A 21,034-nucleotide genomic window follows, 5' to 3' on the forward strand; every position below is an offset into this window, starting at 1 on the left:
CAAGAAAGTGAGTGGGAGCTCTATTGCATTTCTGATATTATATGTGGATGACATATTGTTGATCGGAAATGATACTGAATTTTTGAACAACATAAAAGGATACTTGAATAAGATTTTTTCAATGAAAGACCTCGGTGAAGCTGCTTATATATTGGGCATCAAGATCTATAGAGATAGATCAGGACACTTAATTGGACTTTCACAAAGCACATACCTTGATAAAGTTTTGAAGAAGTTCAAAATGGATCAAGCAAAGAAAGGGTTCTTGCCTGTGTTACAAGGTGTGAAGTTGAGTCAGACTCAATGCCCGACCACTGCAGAAGATACAGAGAAAATGAAAGTCATTCCCTATGCCTCAGCCATAGGTTCTATCATGTATGCAATGTTGTGTACCAGACCTGATGTGTGCCTTGCTATTAGTTTAGCAGGGAGGTACCAAAGTAATCCAGGAGTGGATCACTGGACAGCGGTCAAGAACATCCTGAAATACCTGAAAAGGACTAAGGATATGTTTCTCATTTGTGGAGGTGACAAAGAGCTCGTCGTAAACAGTTACGTCGATGCAAGCTTTGACACTGATCCAGATGACTCTAAGTCACAAACTGGATACGCAATTTTTGAATGCTGGAGCTGTCAGTTGTTGCAGTTCTAAACAGAGCGTTGTGGCGGGATCTACGTGTGAAGCGGAATACATAGATACTTCGGAAGCAGCAAATGAAGGAGTCTGGATGAAGGATTTCATATCTGATCTAGGTGTAATACCTAGTGCATCGGGTCCAATGAAAATCTTTTGTGACAATACTGGTGCAATTGCCTTGGCAAAGGAATCCAGATTCACAAGAGAACCAAGCATATCAAGAGATGCTTCAATTCCATCCACGATCAAGTCAAGGAGGGAGACATAGAGGTTTGCAAGATACATACGGATCTGAATAATGCAGGCCCATTGACTAAGCCTCTCTCACGAGCAAAACATGATCAGCACCAAGACTCCATGGGTGTTAGAATCATTACTGTATAATCTAAATTATTGACTCTAGTGCAAGTGGGAGGCTGAAAGAAATATGCCCTAGAGGCAATAATCAACTTGTTATTTCTATTTCCTTATATCATGATAAATGTTTATTATTCCCGCTAGAATTGTATTAACCGGAAACTTAGTACATGTGTGAATACATAGACAAACAGAGTGTCCCTAGTATGCCTCTACTTGACTAGCTTGTTAATCAAAGATGGTTAAGTTTCCTAGCCATGGACATGTGTTGTCATTTGATGAACGAGATCACATAATTAGAAAATGATGTGATGGACTAGACCCATCCGTTAGCTTAGCACTATGATCGTTTAGTTTATTGCTATTGCTTTCTTCATGACTTATACATGTTCCTATGACTATGAGATTATGCAACTCCCGAATACCGGAGGAACACCTTGTGTGCAATCAAACGTCACAACGTAACTGGGTGATTATAAAGATGCTCTACAGGTGTCTCCGATGGTGTTTGTTGAGTTGGCATAGATCGAGATTAGGATTTGTCACTCCGTGTATCAGAGAGGTATCTCTGGGCCCTCTCGGTAATGCACATCACTATGAGCCTTGCAAGCAATGTGACTAATGAGTTAGTCACAGGATGATGCATTATGGAATGAGTAAAGAGACTTGACGGTGAGGAGATTAAACTAGGTATGATGATACCGATGATCGAATCTCGGGAAAGTAACATACCGATGACAAAGGGAACAACGTATGTTGTTATGCGGTTTGACCGATAAAGATCTTCGTGGAATATGTAGGAACCAATATGAGCATCCAGGTTCCGCTATTGATTATTGACCGGAGATGTGTCTCGGTCATGTCTACATTGATCTCGAACCCGTAGGGTCCGCACGCTTAACGTTCGATGACAATATGTATTATGAGTTATGTGATTTGATGTACTGAAGGTTGTTCGGAGTCCTGGATGTGATCACGGACATGACGAGGAGTCTCTAAATAGTTGAGACATAAAGATTCATATATTGGAAGGCTACATTCGTGTTGGGATCTACGGTAGGGTGCGTCGACTTCAAATAAAATTTCCTACGCACAGAACAACCAAGAACATGCTACGGGAGATGGATCACAGTTCGTTACCAGTAGACGCGCAGTGCCGTGCAACGGAAGAAGAGTTGGGGCAGCGCATCCGCGTGGATCATCTCCTCCTTGTCCGATCTCCCTCGTACAACCGGTGGTCGGTTCCCACGTACAGGTTCACCGGAGCGGCGCAAGTGCACCGCCTCTAACGGTATCCGCGCGTGCAGGAGGAACGTCGTGCGGCGGACTGCTAGGTCCGATCACACAACCGGCGGCGAGTGGAGGTGTCTATTCGCAACACATGCAAACCCTAGTGACAGCGCCGAAGCGATCAGCCCATGAGTGTGCCGCACCTCCACTATATATATAGGCGTCTGTCACAGGCTCAACACTTGGGCCTCGCATGGACCGTAAAGCCCATAAGTCTACTCAGCCACAATCCGAATACAGTTCGGATCACATCCGACCAGTGTCCTCGGATCCGACCTCATAGGTTCCTTCCCTTAAGCACGCGACCACTTACGTTCAAGTCGGCTTGGTCGCAGTTCAGATCACCTCTGAACTGCACAGTTGGTAGCAGCCTCTAGCAAGGCATGCCGAACACCAAGCAGACTATGAAGCTGGTTAGCGAACATGTACATCACACTTCCATTCCTTTTGCCACACGATATATGTTGTCGAGCTCAAGGCGAGTCTATCATCCTTGTGCTAGCCCGACCTCTTTCTCGTTCCAGTGATGCCGACCACAAACCGGATTATCTCATAATCCTTGTCGCATGGCCATGCTTATCCTGGTCGGATCACATGAGGGGCCCAGAGTATATCTCTCCTGATCGGAGGGGCAAATCCCATCTTACTCGACCACATCTCGCAGCATGGTTCTGGACAAACCCGAAACCTACCTTTATGACTACCCAGTTACGGAGTAGCGTTTGGTCGGCCCAAAGCAAGTCTGTCACCATCCCGAGTACATGTGTTAGCTCTGGTCTTAGGACATAGAACATATGTTGTACTAGAGACTCATAGATGACACATCGCTGTGTCTCATAGTTGGGTATGTCCGACTTGGACCTTTTCTCGACTCGGATCCGACTACGTCGAATCCGACCAGATCCTTCCAAGTCCATATTATCTGGTTAGCATCCAATGCTCCATGGCTAGTGAGACCAAGCCATCGACCGTGTCATATGCTAGTCTAGTTGGCTGCGCGTCCACACAACCCTTTCGACTAGGGATCTTTTAGGACAGTCATCATACAATGCACAGTCCCACAAACAAGTCACGTACTTGCTGATACACATCATTAATAATGTCCAAGGAATATCTTTATTCATAAACACATAGGAAATATCATCATACATGATTGCCTCTAGGGCATATCTCCAACAGTCTCCCACTTGCACTAGAGTCAATCAAATAGACATCGAATGCCCATAGCTCTAACGTGCCCCTCATGCTTGGGTTGTGGAAGCGGCTTAGTCAATGGATCCGCAACATTTGCATCCGTGTGAATTTTGCATAACTCTACATCACCACTCTTTACGATCATTCGTATCAGGTGATATTTCCGATCTATGTGTCTGACCTTGTGGTGATTCGTCGGCTCCTTGGCTTGTGCGATGGCACCAGAATTATCACAATAAAGGTCCAATGGTTTTACCGAGGCTGGGAAAATACCAAGATCATCCAGAAAGTTCCGGATCCAAACACCTTCCTTTGCAGCTTCACAAGCCGCAATGTATTCGGCTTCTGTAGTAGAATCGGCCACCGTATCTTGCTTGGAACTCATCCAGCTCACTGCTCCTCCGTTCATGACGTACACGAATCCGGACTGTGATCGACAATCATCTCTGTCGGTTTGGAAACTAGCATCGGCGTAACCCCTTACGACGAGCTCTTCCTCACCTCCATAAACTAGGAACATATCTTTAGTCCTTTTCAGGTACTTCAAAATAGTCTTTACCGCTGCCCAGTGACTCTCACCTGGGTTGGCCTAGTATCTACTTGTTAGGCTTATTGCAAAAGCAACATTGGGCCGCGTACATATCATGGCATACATGATGGATCCGATTGCCTAGGCATATGGAATCCTACTCATCCTGCTTCGCTCATCAGATGTCGAAGGACTCTGAGTCTCGCTTAGCCTTATACCACGTGAGAGTGGCAAGCACCCTTTCTTTGCCTCACTCATGTTGAACTGCTTCAATACTTTATCTATGTATGTGCTCTGGCTTAAGTCGAGTAGCCTCCTTGATCTATCTCTATAGATCTTAATGCCTAAAATGTACATTGCATCACCAAGGTCCTTCATCGAAAACTTGCCATTCAATGACTCCTTGACCGAGTTCAGCATCGAAATATCATTTCTGATCAGTAGTATGTCATCCACATACAAGATCAAAAACACTATCGAGCTCCCACTTAACTTCTTGTATAAACAAGAGTCCTCTTCGCTTTTGATGAAGCCGAAACTAGTGACGATCTCATCAAAACGAATGTTCCAGCTCCGAGATGCTTGCCTCAACCCATAAATGGATCTCTTGAGCTTGCATACCTTACTAGTGCTAGTCGGATTGACAAAACCCTCGGGTTGTATCATATACACGTCCTCGGTTAAATTTCCATGAAGGAAAGCCGTCTTGATATCCATCTGCCATATCTCGTAATCGAAATATGTAGCTATAGCTAGTACGATCCTCACCGACTTCAGCATCGCTACCGGCGAGTAAGTCTCGTCGTAGTCAATTCCTTGAACTTGTCCATAACCCTTAGCGACAAGCCGAGCTTTTTGGATCTGAACATTTCCATCCACATCGGTTTTCTTCTTAAAGACCAATTTGCAACCAATGGCCATTACGCCAGGCGGCGGATCAACCAAGTCCCAAACTTGATTCTCATCCATGGACTTTAAATCGGATCTCATGGCCTCTAGCCATGCCTCGGAATCTGGGCTCACCATCGCTTCCGTATATGTGGCCGGCTCATCGCTTTCTAGCAACAATATATCGCGCACTCTGCGCAATCTTTCCGACCTCCGTGGTTCCGGTGCCGCTTCCACTATGGGTTCCCTGATTGACTCCGGTATGATCTCATCACTAGCCGAGCCATCCCCGAGTGGTCCTCGAATTTCTTCGAGTCGGACCGTCCTCCCACTGGCCTCCCGACTGAGAAACTCTTTCTTAAGGAAAACCCCGTTCCGAGCAACAAACACTTTGTTCTCTTCCTGGTTGTAGAAGTTATATCCCAAGGTTTCCCTCGGATATCCCACGAATATGCATTTATCCGACTTGGGTGTAAGCTTGTCTGACATAAGTTTGTTGACAAATGCTTCACAACCCCAAATCTTTAGAAAAGACAAACTGGGACTCTTCCCGGTCCACATCTCATGTGGTGTATTGTCTATGGATTTTGATCGTACCCTGTTAAGTGTGAAAGCTGCAGTTTCTAGAGCGTATCCCCAGAATGACAAGGGTAAATCCGACTTGCTCATCATAGATCGAACCATGTCCAACAAGGTGTGATTCCTCCGTTCTGATACACCATTTCTCTATGGCGTACTCGGAGGTGTGAGCTGAGGTACTATACCTCTGCTTTTCAGATGATCATCAAACTCCTGGCTCATGTACTCACCTCTACGATCAGATCGTAGAAGTTTTATAGTCTTGCCGAGCTGATTCTCCACCTCGTTTTGAAACTCTTTGAACTTTTCAAAAGTCTCTGACTTGTGCCTCATCAAATAGATATATCCATATCTACTCAAGTCATCGGTAAAAGTCACGAAGTACTGATAGCCACCTCTGGCAGTTGTGCTCAATGGTCCACACACATCACTGTGTATTAGTTCCAACAGCTCAGATGCCCTCTCGCAACTCTTTGCGAAAGGAGACTTAGTCATCTTGCCGAGCAAGCATGATTCGCATGTCTCGAATGACCCAAAGTCGGTCGAAGTTAGGAGTCCATCATCATGGAGCTTCTTCATGCGTTTCAGACTAACGTGTCCAAGCCGGCAATGCCAGAAGTATGTCAGATTGAGCTCATTGGGCTTATGCCTCTTGACATTCACGTTATAGACCGGCTCTTGTTATAGATTCAATATAAATAACCCATCAACAATGGGTGCATAGCCGTGGAACATACCATTCAAATAAATCGAACAACCATTGTCCTTTAAATTGAATTCATAACCCTGACTCATCAAGCATGAGGCAGAAATAATGTTCCAACTAAGTGCAGGAATGTAATAACAATTATTCAATTCCAAAATAAATCCAGAAGGAAGCTGGAGCTGCATCGTGCCGACCTCCAACGCAGCAGCTCTTGCTTTGTTGCCGACCCTGATGTCAATCTCCCCTTGTTCCACACGCCTAGTTCTTACCAGCCCCTGCATCGAGTTGCAAATATGAACAACCGATCCGGTATCAAATACCCAAGAGCTACTAGGTATGTCAGCAAGGTAAATGTCTATAACATATGCAACAAGTGTACCTTTGCCTGAAGCAGCATTCCTGGCCTTCTTGCCATGCTCTGCAAGCCACTTTCTACAGTTCCTCTTCCAGTGACCAGTTTCCTTGCAATGATAGCAAATGGTCTTTGAGTTTGGTCCAGACTTCGGCGCAGCGGCGGAGGTTACCATCTCTGTGCCCTTTGCCTTAGCCTTCTTCTTAGACCAACTCTTCTTGAACTTAGCCGATTTCTGCACCATCAACACTTGATGCGTGCCTTTCTTAATATCCTGCTCTGCCACTTTGAGCATCCCATGCAATTCAGTGAGCTTCTTATCCATGCCATGCATATGATAGTTCGAGATGAACGTCCCATAGCTGGGCGGAAGAGAACCCAGAACTGCATCAGTAGCTAGCTCATCCAAGAGCGGGAAGCCCAACCAATCCAAAGCTTGCACATATCCAATCATCTTGATCACATGCAGGCTCAGTGGATCACCTTCCTTCAGCTTACAATCCATCAAGGATCGCCAGCGTTGAACCTTTCGGTCCTAGCCTGCACCTGAAACATGCTCTTGAGACTCTCGATCATGTCGAAAGCCCCAACGTCTTTGAAATGCTGCTGCAAATCGGGCTCCATACAAGCCAGCATGAGGCAGCTGATCTCGTTTGATTCATCAACGAGTTTCTGGTAGGCATTCTTGGTTGTGGTACTAGCATTATCGGCAGGTTCCTCTGGAAGCGGATCCTCTAGAACATGTTCCTTTTTATCATGCTTGAGAACAATTCTCAAATTTCTATACCAGGTAGTAAAGTTTGTTCCATTCAGTTTATCCTTTTCCAGAATTGCTTTCAATGCAAAGTTGGGTTGAGCAGGTGGTGCCATTGATCTACAATAGAAAAATATGCAATCACTAAGCAATGTGTTTATGTAGAGTAATTCTAGCCTTTAAACAGAAATACTCCCATCGAAGTCAGCATCCCTCCGCAAACTCTCAGTGATTCAGGATCTGACTAGCACATGTGACTAGTGAGCTTTAGCATCACTGCTAGACAACATGCCTATCCGGTAAGCAACTCCTTGCTAATCGTATCTCTATACGACTCCTGTCGGTCGGGTAGGTATCTCATACCCCGGCTCCCGACCTCTTTTACCACAAGACCCAAAACCGTTTTGATAGCCTTGTCAAGTCAACCTAATGCAGTGCATGTCTGTGTCTGACACGAACCCTTCAGTTCAAGGACACCTAGCAGCACCCCAATTTTATGAGCCCACTACTAGACGTACTTGACGTGCGAAGGTGCAACATCGGCGATGGCAATTCGCTTGATATTCATGAGGAATCTTTCTACCATTCTAACATGCATAGAAAACAAGGAAGCATAACAATCACAAATAAACACATATTGTGAAATAGTATGGCTCCTTCATGGATGTTCTTCCAGGTCGGTTCCAACTCCGATGACCATCTAGAAACTCCATCTTGTTTGTCACGTCGGGATGCCAAGCCACCAACCTGATCTCTATTATCCAACTACTACAACTAGTAATGAATTTTACATAGAGTCACAAGTCGACACGCAGGTCGTTATACGATATAATGACAACACTTTGGCTCCTGTCGGCTGCCAAACATGACACGCGGGCCATGTATAATTTACACACATGCATCACATACACATGAGCCATACTATTCACATCAAACCCTGCAAAATAAAGTTATGCATAGAATCGCATTCTACTGGTTTGAGTGATCGTGTACGAAATACAAGGCGCTACACACACGGCGGTCCCGCTACCCGGTTAGCGGGCGGAGTTCAAAGGGGCAGCGCCCCTCGCAGGTGTGGGCAGCGCCCGACGTTTTCGGAAATCAAGATCACATCTGAACTCCGACATGCCGAATTCTCTGATCTGACCGATCTCATCGATCATCGCGAATCTGATTCGGATTTATGTTTCACTGTTAACCCCGATGGCGGATAACCGACCGGTAGGGGTAGATCGTGTCACGACCTCATCGATCCCAATCAACAGAAAACATAGCCACATCGATCCACATGTGGAGTTGATCTCATCAACCATGCACACATCCATTCTTATCAATGACAACAGATCTCATCTATTGCCTCCACATATCTAATATGCATATGATCTAAATCCAAATCCTATAGAAGAGGCTCTGATACCACTGTTGGGATCTACGGTAGGGTGCGTCCACTGCAAATTAAAATTTCCTACGCACAGAACAACCAAGAACATGCTACGGGAGATGGATCACAGTTCATTACCACTAGATGCGCAGTGCCGTGCAGCGGAAGAAGAGTTGGGGCAGCGTGTCCACGTGGATCGTCTCCTCCTCGTCCGATCTCCCTCGTACAACCGGTGGTTGGTTCCCACGTACAGGTTCGCCGGAGCGGCGCAAGTGCACCGCCTCTAATGGTATCCACGCGTGCAGGAGGAACGTCGTGCGGTGGACTGCTAGGTCCGATCACACAACCGTCAGCGAGTGGAGGTGTCTATTCGCAACACATGCAAACCCTAGTGACTGCGCCGAAGCGATCAGCCCATGAGTGTGCCGCACCTCCACTATATATATAGGCGTCCGTCATGGGCTCAACACTTGGGCCTCGCACGGACCCTAAATCCCAAAAGTCTCCTCGGCCACAATCTGAATACAGTTTGGATCACATCCGACCAGTGTCCTCGGATCCGACCTCGTAGGTTCCTTCCCTTAAGCGTGCGACCCCTTAGGTTCAAGTCGGTTTGGTCGCAGTTCGGATCACCTCCGAACTGCACGGTTGGTAGCGGCCTCTAGCAAGGCATGCCGAACACCAAGCAGACTATGAAGTTGGTTAGCGAACCTGTACATCACACTTCCATTCCTTTTGCCACACGATATATGTTGTCGAGCTCAAGGCGAGTCTGTCATCCTTGTGCTAGCCCGACCTCTTTCTCGTTCCAGTGATGCCGACCACAAACCGGATTATCTCATAATCCTTGTCGCATGGCCATGCTTATCCTGGTCGGATCACACGAGGGGCCCAGAGTATATCTCTCCTGATCGGAGGGGCAAATCCCATCTTGCTCGACCACGTCTCGGAGCATGGTTCTGGACAAACCCGAAACCTACCTTTATGACTACCCAGTTACGGAGTAGCGTTTGGTCGGCCCAAAGCAAGTCTATCACCATCCCGAGTACATGCGCCAGCTCAGGTCTTAGGACATAGAACATATGTTGTACTAGAGACTCATAGATGACATATCGCTGCGTCTCATAGTTGGGTATGTCCGACTTGGAACTTATCTCGACTTGGATCCGACTACGTCGAATCCATCCAGATCCTTCCAAGTCCATATTATCCGGTTAGCATCCAATGCTCCATGTCTAGTGAGACTAAGCCATCGACCGTGTCATATGCTAGTCTAGTTGGCTGCGCGTCCACACAGCCCTTTCGACTAGGGATCTTTTAGGACAGTCATCATACAATGCATAGTCCCACAAACAAGTCACGTACTTGTTGATACACATCATTGATAATGTCCAAGGACTATCTTTATTCATAAACACATAGGAAATATCATCATACATGATTGGCTCTAGGGCATATCTCCAACAATTCGGACACTGGAATGGTTCGGGTCATTTCGAATAAGTTTCGGAGTACCGGGGGTTACCGGAACCCCCCCAAGAAGTTATTGGGCCTCATGGGCCAATTGGTGGAAGAGAGGAGGCAGGCTAAGGTGTGGCGCCCCCCTAGATCAAACCGAATTGGACTACGGCTATGGGGGTCGACCCCCTTTCCTTCTCTTCTTCCTCTCCTTCCTTCTTTTCCTACTAGGACTAGGAAAGCGAGGAACTGATACGTCTCCAACGTATCTATAATTTTTGATTGCTCCATGCTATATTATCTACTGTTTTGGACTGTATTGGGCTTTATTTTGCACTTTTATATTATTTTTGGGACTAACCTATTAACCGGAGGCCCAGCCCATAATTGCTGTTTTTTTGCCTATTTCAGTATTTCAGAGAAACAGAATATCAAACGGAGTCCAAACGGAATAAAACCTTCGAGAACGTGATTTTCTCACTGAACGTGATCCAGGAGACTTGGACCCTACTCCAAGGAGTCAAAGAGGCGGTCACGAGGGTGGGGGGCATGCCCACCCCCCTAGGGCGCGCCCCCTGCCTCGTGGGCCCCTCGGTGCTCCACCAACGTACTCCTTCCTCCTATATATACCTATGTACCACCAAACGATCATAAGAGGAGCCAAAAACCTAATTCCACCGCCGCAACTTTCTGTATCCACGAGATCCCATCTTGGGGCCTGTTCCGGAGCTCCGCCGGAGAGGGCCGTCATCACGGATGGCTTCTACATCATCATAGCCTCTCCGATGAAGTGTGAGTAGTTTACCTCAGACCTTCGGGTCCATAGTTAGTAGCTACATGGCTTCTTCTCTCTTTTTGGATCTTAATACAAAGTTCTCCCCCTCTCTTGTGGAGATCTATTCGATGTAATCTTCTTTTTTTGCGGTGTGTTTGTTGAGACCGATGAATTGTGGGTTTATGATCAAGTCTATCTATGAATAATATTTGAATCTTCTCTGAATTCTTTTATGTATGATTGGTTATCTTTGCAAGTCTCTTTGAATTATCTGTTTGGTTTAGCCAACTAGATTGGTAGTTCTTGCCATGGGAGAAGTGCTTAGCTTTGGGTTCGATCTTGCGATGTCCTTTCCCAGTGACAGAAGGGGCAGCAAGGCACATATTGCATCGTTTCCATCGAGGATAACAAGATGGGGTTTATTTCATATTGCATGAATTCATCTCTCTACATCATGTCATCTTGCTTAAAGCGTTACTCTGTTTTTAAATTAATACTCTAGATGCATGCTGGATAGCGGTCGATGAGTGGAGTAATAGTAGTAGATGCAGAATCGTTTCGGTCTACTTGTCACGGACGTGATGCCTATATACATGATCATGCCTAGATATTCTCATAACTATGCTCAATTCTGTCAATTGCTCAACAGTAATTTGTTCACCCACCGTAGAATACTTATGCTCTTGAGAGAAGCCACTAGTGAAACCTATGGCCCCCGGGTTTATTCTCATCATATCGATCTCCAGCACTTTAATCTTGCTTTGCTTTTTTACTTTGCCTTTTAATTTTCACTTTGCATCACTATACCAAAAATACCAAAAATATTATATCTATCAGATCTCACTCTCGTAAGTCACCGTGAAGGGATTGACAACCCCTAATCGCGTTGGTTGCGAGTAGCTATCGTTTTGTGCAGGTACGAGGGACTTGAGCGTGGCCTCCTACTGGATTGATACCTCGGTTCTCAAAAACTAAGGTAAATACTTACGCTACTCTGCTGCATCATCCCTTCCTCTTCGGGGAAATCCAACGCAAGCTTAAGAGGTAGCAAGAAGGATTTATGGCGCCATTGCCGGGGAGTCTACGCAAAAAGTCAACATACCAAGTACCCATCACAATCCCTATCTCTCGCATTACATTATTTGCCATTTGCCTCTCGTTTTCCTCTCCCCCCAATTCACCCTTGCCGTTTTATTAGCCCTCTCTCTCTATCCTCCCTCTCTATTTGCCTCTTTTTGCCCGTTTGCTTTTGTTTGCTCGTGTGTTAGATTGCTTGCTTGCCGCGATGGCTCAAGATACTACCAAATTGTGTGACTTCACCAATACCAATAATAATGAATTCCTTAGCACTCCGATTGCTCCTCTTTCCGATGCTGAATCTTGTGAAATTAATACTGCTTTGTTGAATCTTGTTATGAAAGATCAATTCGCCGGCCTTCCTGGTGAAGATGCCGCTACTCATCTGAATAGCTTCGGTGATTTATGTGATATGCAAAAGAAAAAAGAAGTCAATAATGATGTCGTTAAATTGAATCTATTTCCTTTTTCGCTTAGAGATCGTGCTAAAGCTTGGTTTTTGTCTTTGCCTAAGAACAGTATTGATTCATGGAACAAGTGCAAAGATGCTTTTATCTCTAAGTATTTTCCTCCCGCTAAGATCATCTCTCTTATAAACGATATTATGAACTTTAAACAACTTGATCATGAACATGTTGCACAAGCTTGGGAGATAATGAAATTAATGATACATAATTGCCCTACTCATGGTTTGAATTTGTGGATGATTATACAAATTTTTTATGCCGGATTGAATTTTGCTTCTAGAAATCTTTTAGATTCGGCTGCGGGAGGCACTTTTGTGGAAATCACTTTAGGAGATTCTACTAAACTCCTAGATAATATTATGGTTAATTATTCTCAATGGCATACTGAAAGATCTTCTAATAAAAAAGTGCATGCGATAGAAGAAATCAATATGTTGAGTGGAAAGATGGATGAACTTATGAAATTATTTTCTACTAAGAGTGTTTCTTCTGATCCTAATGATATGCCTTTGTCTACTTTGATTGAGAATAACAATGAATCTATGGATGTGAATTTTGTTGGTAGGAATAATTTTGGTAACAACGCTTATAGAGGGAATTTTAATCCTAGGCCATATCCTAGTAATCCTTCTAATAATTATGGTAATTCCTACAACAACTCTTATGGAAATTATAATAAGATGCCCTCTGAATTTGAGAATAGTGTTAAAGAGTTTATGAATTCACAAAAGAATTTTAATGGTTTGCTTGAGGAGAAATTGCTTAAAGTTGATGATTTGGCTAGAAACGTTGATAGAATTTCTTTTGAGGTTGATTCTTTAAAGCTTAGATCTATTCCTCCTAAGCATGATATCAATGAGTCTCTCAAAGCCATGAGAATTTCCATTGATGAGTGCAAAGAAAGAACCGCTAGGATGCGTGCTTCCAAAGATGCCTTTATTAAAGCGTGTTCCTCCAATTCCTATGAAAATCAAGATGAAGATCTAAAAGTTATTGATGTGTCCCCTATTAAATCTTTATTTTGCAATATTAATTTTGATGAAACTGAATATGATCTTCCTTTACCTAGAAGGCGTTCTAAAAATTCGGAGTATTTAGATCTTAATGATGAAATTGACGAAAGTGGGATTGAAAGAAATAAAAATCTAGATATTGCTAAACCCACTCTATTGGATTTCAAGGAATTTAATTATGAAAGTTGCTCTTTAATTGATTGTATTTCCTTGTTGCAATCCATGCTAAATTCTCCACATGCTTATAGTCAAAATAAAGCCTTCACCGAACATATTGTTGATGCCTTGATGCAATCTTATGAAGAAAAACTTGAGTTGAAAGTTTCTATCCCTAGAAAACTCTATGATGAGTGGGAACCAACTATTAAAATTAAAGCCCTGCATCGGTAACTTGTGTGTCTATGGGGTGACGAAACTCTCCCTTGGCCTCAACTTGGTCAAGAGTTCGAGGGACGTCACCGAGCTGAACGTGTGCAGATCACGGAGGTGCCGTGCGTTCGGTTGGATCGCGAAGACATTCGACCACATCAACCGCGTTACTAAACGCTTCCGCTTTCGATCTATGAGGGTACATAGACACACTCTTCCCTCTAGTTGTTATGCTTCTCCTAGATAGATCTTGTGTGATTGTAGGAATTTTTTTGAAATACTACATTCCCCAACAAGCCCAACCCGGCGCGCGCCGCTCAGTCGCTGACGTCTGGAAAGCTTCGGCTGATGCATACAATGCAGAGTGCCCATACTTATTCCCGTGTGGTGGTTAGTGCGAAAAAGGCCAGGGGCCTACTTGGATCAAATATCCAAACCGTTACTGTCTTGGGAGCGCGCGGTAACGAGTAGAGACTCACGGTCATGTGACCCAGTCGCCCTGTCTCATGGACTTATGGCAAGGGCTAAGAATGCCCGATCGTGCCACCTAATTATCTCACGGGTACCCTCCAGGTCAACCCGACTTCACATCACTCGCGGGTACTCCTCGGGGCCAACCCGATGTCATCATGGTTCTGTGGTAAGTCAAAGTAACCGTGTGTCTGAAACAGCAAGGGGGAAACCTGAGGAATCACCCTCGATGGATTCTCACTCGATGTAACCATCAAGGTGGACTTGGAGGAATCACCCTCGTTGGTCCACACTCCAGGGGTTGCATAATAGAGTCGTTATTGGGAGTGGTGAAGGAGGAATCACCCTCCATTACCACGACCGAATAGCTACACTACAGGGTTAACATCAGAAGTGCTGGCGAGGCATCACCCACGGCACTCAATAGTAACTCTGCAGAGTTGTACAACTAAGGGGTGATGTGCGGTGTCGGGGCCTGGACGTCGATCACGTTGATCGAGTCATCGAACATAAAGCGGGGCAATTGGGACAACGTGGGGGTCACTGATGGATCTCTAACCAACCTATACTAAGCAATTTAGAATAAGCAGGTAAGGTATGAAAGTAGGTAACAAAAACAGGCTATGCATCAGAGTAGGATCATACAAAAAGCAGTAGCAGTTCTAATGCAAGCATAAGAGAGAAGGGAATGGGCGATATCGGAATGCTCAAGGGGGGTTTGCTTGCCTAGAAGCTCTGCAAACAGATACGGTCCCTTGACGGAGGAATAGTCGATCACTAGTTCAATCGCAGTCTTGGGGCCTACCGGAAAGAAGTAAAGGAGGGGGAACATAATAAATAACAGAGCAAACAATGCATCACAAAGCAATACAAGCAAAACGTTGCGCTTGGGCCGAACTAACGCAATGCTACACGTTGCAGACGAAGCGGGAATTTAACTAGAATGTTTTCCCGGTTTCGAACATCTGTCAAACAGATGAACCAGAGGGTAAGGTTCCATGTTTGTAGTGCTGGAGGCATCTGACATGTATCTAGATAGCGTATTCGGGTTCGTTGGATTTTTCTGAGCAACTTTCATATATAAAACATTTTCATCCGAGTTACGGATTATTTTATATGATTTATTAAAGTTTTAGTAATTTTCTAAAATTATTATTAAAACTAAAATGGGGTTATTGCATCAGCATGATGTCATCCTGACGTCAACAGTTAACTGAGTTGACCAGGGTCAACCCTGACGTGTGGGGCCGTTCTGTCATAGACTTAGCTAATTAACAGGGTTAAATTAACTAATTTAGTTAATTAGGCTAATTAAGCAAAGTTAATTAGTTAATTACTTATTTATTTTCATTAATTCTTTTTTAATCTTTGGGGGGGGGGCTAGTCGTCAGTGGCCCACTAGGGCCTAGCGGGGCGGGTACCGGGCGTGCGGTTGCGGGTGCCGCCCGGGTGGAGGCTGAGCCCGCCTGGGGCACGGGGCGTGGCAGAGGTCAGCGGGCGCGCGGGCCGTCGGCCCCGACGAGCAGCGAGGCATAGGCGAGGCTAGGGTGCGGGCGGGAGCCGCGGCGAGCGCGAGGCAAGAAGAGCAGCAGCGGCGAGCGCGAGGCAAGAAGAGCAGCAGCGGCTTGAGGGGCAAACGGGGCGCAGCCGGCGGTGTCGGGGTCGAGGGGAAAGAAGTGGGCCGGCTGAGGTGGTCGACGCGAGCAGGGCGGTAGCGGCGTGGTTGCGTGCGCGCACGCGAGGCGAGTGCAGACGTTGGCGGCAAAGTGGAGCGAGGTAGCTGGTGGGGCCGGCGTGGGCGGTGACATCCGAAGGCAGGGCGGTCAGCGGCGGCCGGGCGTAGCTGTGAGGGGGGGGGGGGTCGAGCGGCGAGCGGCAGGAGGGGCGAGGGTGGCCAGCGCAGGCGTGCTCGGGAGCGGGTGAGGACGGCTGCGATGGTGGGTGCGGGCAGCGGCAAGGAGAAGCAGCGGTGAGCAGCAGAGGGCGGCGGTAGTCTGCCACGGTCAAGCGCGGCAGCGCAGCAGGCATTGCTGATGGTAGAGGCGGCAGCGAGCAGTGCACAGGCCAGAGCCGGTCGGAGCAGCGCTGCCGACGAGAACAGTGCGTAGATCACCGTTTTGGCTGGCTGCTCTCGTGGTCACCATGGATAAGGCGCGCTCTGGGCTCTTTAATGATGCCAGCTCATGTCTACATCATAGTTCGTCCAAGATAGAGTATTACCACGGTAAAGAAATTGGCAAAGACAAAGGGAGCTGAGTAAACTAAGCTTCACAAGTTTGCTATTGCAAACTTGGCCACATCCACTACAAAAAAAGACACATCCGTGACATTTTGGGCCGAACGAATTTTTTTGTCATACATATGACACTTCTATGACGATAATTGTGACAAAACCCGGTATCATCATAGATGTGGTGGGCTCCTACTTCTATGACAAAAAATCATGACAAAAAATGGGCTTTTCGTCCTGGGCGGGCCGGAGACGCAGCTGCATGACAATCTTTGGGCCGTCCATGACGGAAAAAACCGTGGTAGAAGTGAGGGGGAGGAAAATTTTGGGGAGTTCCCGGTTACGGTGGGAGGTCGGGGGCCGAGCGATGCGCGTTTCTCTCGTACGCGTTGGATCTAACTAAACCCGAGCGAGGCATTGGGCTCTAACTGAACCCGAGCGATTGCACTGCAGGCTACGCGTTACTGAATCCGAGCGATCGATTGATGGCTGTTAACTGAACCCGATCGACCGGTTCCTTTGCTACTGCTGCTAACTGAAGCCGATCGATGGGATGAACAGTGAGTGTTGCGGGGGGGGGGGGGGGGTTTGGATGAACAGTGAGCGGTAGCGTTGCCTCTGGATGAACAGGACCCCGTGGTGTGGTGGAGGGCTGGATGAACGGTAGACGGTGGAGGGGTGCCCGTGGAGGGGTGGATGAACATGACCCCGTGGTGTGGAGGGCTGGATGAACAGTAGACGGTGGAGGGGTGGTTGAACAGGACCCCGTGGTGTGGAGGGCTGGATGAACAGTAGACGGTGGAGGGGTGCCCGTGGAGGGGTGGTTGAACAGGACCCCGTGGTGTGGAGGGCTGGATGAACAGTAGACGGTGGAGGGGTGGTTGAACAATAGTCGGTGGAGTAGCGCACGGTGGAGGCTGGATGAACAGGAGCCCGTGGAGGCTGGAGGAGGTCGACGATGGAGATGAACAGTATCCCGTGGAGTCCCGTTTTGCGGTACGCCACACCCCTCCCGATGAACAGGACCCCCGTTTCGACCGTAGCGCTCCAACACAAGTCTGTTTCCTCCGTTTTGCGGTACGCCACACCCCTCCCGATCAACAGGACCCCTGTTTCGACCATAGGAGGTCCGTTTCCTCCGTTTTGCGGTACGCTAGACCCCTCCCGATGAACAGGATCCCGTTTCGAACGTGGCCGGTCGAACACAAGGCCGTTTCCTCCATTCTGCGGTACGCCATGCCTCATTTCCATCGCCTGTTCCGTCCAAGCCCTCCTGATGAACACGACGCATTCCGTTGCCTCCCCATGAACATGACGCATTCCGTTGCCTCCCCATGAACACAACGCATTCCGTTGCCTCCCCATGAACACGACGACGACGCTGTTTCTCCGTTCCGACCCAGCCATGTACACGAGCCCTGGCCGTACATATGCGCGAGTAGGCGTTCGAGACCCCGCCCGTATGTACATACGTGGCCATATTTTCTTTCTTGCACCCTGGCCGCTGTACATACGTGTACATGCTACATGCGCGCTTCTACTACGACACGTGCGCGCCTCTACATCGACCAATATATATGTACGTACACATTCGCGACCAGAATGACAACGCTACGTACGCTTCGACCAGGTGGGTCCCGACTGTCAGGCACTTCCTTGCGTGCGAAGATGTAGCTGGTGGGTCCCAGCAGTCAGGGGGCGACATACGGTGGCCCGTCCGGTGGGTCCCCACTGTCAGGTGGAGGAATAATTATTTTGCACGTAATAAGGAGGCACTTCCTTGCTGCGGCCGTGGACCCAGCTGTCAGCCTCTCCACGTATAGTCCACGTCCGATGGAAGGCGTTCCTTGACCACGTTGACCACGTCGCGCCGAGAGCACCAGGGCGGTGGACGATGGCGAGGCCTAGGAAGGGGACGACGCGGAGCCGGGGAAGACACGGAAGTGGATGCCCACACATAGAGGAGTACGAGGGTTCACTTGTTCGCTGCGGTGTGAGACTGCCGTTGCCACAAAATAACATGGGGTGTGGGTGAGTAGAGGGATGGCCTGGCCAGCGGTGGGAGTAGTAGGGGCCGGTGAGGCCTCCGCCGCATCGCAGCCGGCCACGGGAGGCAGAAGCACGAGGCACGACCGACACTGGTTTGGGCGGCTGGAGCAAGAAGACCAGAGGTTGAAGAAGCACTACGGCCGTTGGATGGACATCGTACGGTCACTGGAGCTAGAATCGTGCATATTGACTAAGTTGACAAAGCCCTCCATCCCCGTCAACTTAGTAGGCCCACAAATCAGCCTCCCACCAAGGTGGGTCCTAGCTAGAAGGGGGGTATTCATTTTTTGAGCATAATAAGGAGGCACTTCCTTGCATGCGAAGATATAGCTGGTGGGTCCGAGCTATCAGCGGCGGTAACGTTTTTTTCGTGAAATACAGAGGCCCTTTCGGTGGGTCCCTGATGTTAGGTGGAGGAATCATTATTTTGCGCGTAATAAGGAGGCATTTGCTTGCGTGCGGCCGTGGACCCAGCCGTCGGCCTCTCCACGTACAGTCCACTTCAGATGCATGTCGGTCGTTGACCACGTTGACCAGGCCGCGCCGAGAGCACCAGGGCAGTGGACGACGGCGAGGCCTAAGAAGGGAACGACATGGAGGCAGGGAAGACTCAGTAGTTGTTTCCCACGCGGAGGGGAGTACGACTCTACAAGGGTTTACTGGTCCGTCTGCCGTCGCCGGAGAATAACAGCAGGTGTGGGTGTGTAGAGGGATGGCTAGGCCAGCGATGGGAGTACGGTGGGGCGGTGAGGCCTGCGCGGCAGCACAGCCGACCGTAGGGAGGAGGGAGCAGGCAGTCCCGCCGGCGCTTGTTTGAGCGGCTGGAGAAGGAAGAGCAGAGATTGAAGAAGCACGATGGCCGTTTGATGGACATCCAACAGTCACTGCTTATGCGTCAACCTTTTTTTAGGAAAGCCTCAAATCTGTGGAAAACATGATACATCCCATCTGCCATTATTTCTAATAATTTATAGCGCATTTGCTAATTCTTAAGGTTTTTTTTGGAGCCCATATTCTTTTTGTTAGCATTACAACCCATATTGTGGCCATGGTTAAAAAATTAACGAAATTTTGCATATTTCGGTGCGGTCCGAACTGTTTTTAATCCCGAAATTTCGACTCACATTCAAACTGATTTTAAAAATAAATGTATATCAATATAAAATCCAACAAATTCTCCATGCATAAAAATTAATGTAATTTAAAATCTCAAAATGAAAAAAATATATATTTTAAACTAATTGTCGGTTTGATGTGTTTAAAAAATATACATCCCATTTCTCATTACTAATGGGCCATTTTCTCGGCCAGCCGAATGAAGCTCTCCTCGTCTTGAAAGATTTGTAGCCCAACAGGCCTGACAAAGCGACTTACTTGGCAAATCACAAAAAAAACTGGGCTGTGGCCGTGGACCCAGCAGTCAGCCTCTCCACGTACAGTACTCTTCCGATGGAAGTCAGTCATTGACCACATTGACCACGCCGCGCTAAGAGCACCAAGGCGGTGGACGATGGCGAGGCCTAGGAAGGGGACGGCGCGGAGCCGGGGAAGACGCGGCGGTGGATGCCCACGTGGAGAGGAGTACGAGGGTTCACTGGTTCGGCTGCGGCATGAGGCTGCCATCGCCGTAGAATAACAGGGGGTGTGGGTGAGTAGAGGGATAGCATGGGCCAGCGATGGGAGTAGTAGGGGGCGGTGAGGCCTCCGCAGCATCACAACCGGCCACGAGAGGCAGGAGCACACGGCATGACCGGTGTAGCTTTGGGCGGCTGGAGCAAGAAGACCAGAGGTTGAAGAAGCACTACGGCCGTTGGATGGACATCGCACGGTCACTGGAGCTAGAATCGTTCATATTGACTAAGTTGACAAAGCCCTCCATCCTCGTCAACTTAGTAGGCCCACAAGTCAGCCTCCCACCAGGTTGGGTCCTAGCTAGCAGGGGGAGTATTCATTTTTATGTGTGTAATAAGGAGGCACTTCCGGTGGGTCCGAGATGACAGTGGGGGGGAACGTTTTTTCACGAAATATGATGGTCCATCCGGTGGGTCCCAGCAGTCAGGGGCAAACATTTTTTTCGCGAAATACGGTGGCCTGTCCGGTGGGTCCCAGCAGTCAGGGGGGAAACGTTTTTTCCGCGAAATACTGGTGGCCCGTCCGGTGGGTCCCTGCTGTCAGGTGGAGGAATAATTATTTTGCGCGTAATAAGGAGGCACTTCCTTGCGGCGGCCGTGGACCCAGCTGTCAACCTCTCCACGTACAGTACTCTTCCGATGGAAGTTGGTCGTTAACCACATTGACCACGCCGCGCCGAGAGCACCACGGCGGTGGATGACGGCGAGGCCTAGGAAGGGGACGACGCGGAGCCGGGGAAGACGCGACAGTGGATGCCCACGCGGAGAGGAGTACGAGGGTTCACTGGTTCGGCTGCGGTGTGAGGCTGCCGTCGCTGCAGAATAAC

This window comes from Triticum urartu, chromosome 5A, assembly GCF_056163025.1.
Source record: "Triticum urartu cultivar PI428250 chromosome 5A, HENAU_Tu73, whole genome shotgun sequence".
Lineage (NCBI taxonomy): Eukaryota > Viridiplantae > Streptophyta > Magnoliopsida > Poales > Poaceae > Triticum > Triticum urartu.